Genomic DNA, 828 nt, shown 5'->3' on the forward strand with positions numbered 1-828 from the left:
AAATGCTTGCATCCCAATTAGATTTAAATATTTTACCTGATTTACTAATCTAATAGAATCAAATTAAATAAAAGGTGTATGCCACATTTTTAACACTGACATGATAATAGCAAACCATGATTGAGTCTATTTTCCATTTTTGACAAATTATATTATTGCCTCTTACTTCTCTCAATATAATGAGCCATATGCATCACAAACATAAAGTAAAACTAAAATTTAAAAATTGTTTGCACTCACTTCAGCAGCACATATACTAAAATTGGAAGGATACAGACAAGATTAGCATGGTCCCTGTGCGAGGATGACATGCAAATTTGTGAAGCATTCCATATTTTTAATATAAAAGTAAAAAACCCATCCAAAGGATAGCAACTTCAAAGTTTAAAGGAACATCAGCCCATACAGATGAGAAAGAACCAGTGCAAGAATTCTGGCAACTCAAAAAGCCAGAGTGTCTTTTTACCTCCAAATGGCCACACTAGTTCTCCAGCAATAGTCCTTAACTGAAATGGCTGAAATGATAGACATAAAATTCAGAATCAAGATAGAAATGAAGATCATCATGATTCAGCAGAAATCCAAAACCTAATGCAAGGAATCTAAGGAATTCAGGAAAAAAATACAGGAGCTGAAAGATGAAATAGCCATTTCAAGAAAGAACCAAACTGATCTGATAAAGTTGGGAAACTCACCAAAAGCATTTCATAATACAATTGTTAAGTATTAACAGCAGAATAGACCAAGCTGAGGAAAGAATTTCAGAGCTTGAATACCAATTCTTCAAATTATTTCGGTCAGACAAAAACAAAGAAAAAAAAAGAATGA

General features: G+C 32.5%; 1 non-coding gene across 1 annotated transcript; it reads left to right on the plus strand.

Annotated features, from left to right (window-relative positions):
• Positions 1-232: 232 nt before the first annotated feature.
• On the plus strand, positions 233-339 carry LOC129039674 (U6 spliceosomal RNA). The gene has a single exon (XR_008503397.1). It is a non-coding gene; the product is annotated as a U6 spliceosomal RNA (small nuclear RNA).
• Positions 340-828: the final 489 nt, after the last annotated feature.

This window comes from Pongo pygmaeus, chromosome 5, assembly GCF_028885625.2.
Source record: "Pongo pygmaeus isolate AG05252 chromosome 5, NHGRI_mPonPyg2-v2.0_pri, whole genome shotgun sequence".
NCBI classification, from domain to species: domain Eukaryota; kingdom Metazoa; phylum Chordata; class Mammalia; order Primates; family Hominidae; genus Pongo; species Pongo pygmaeus.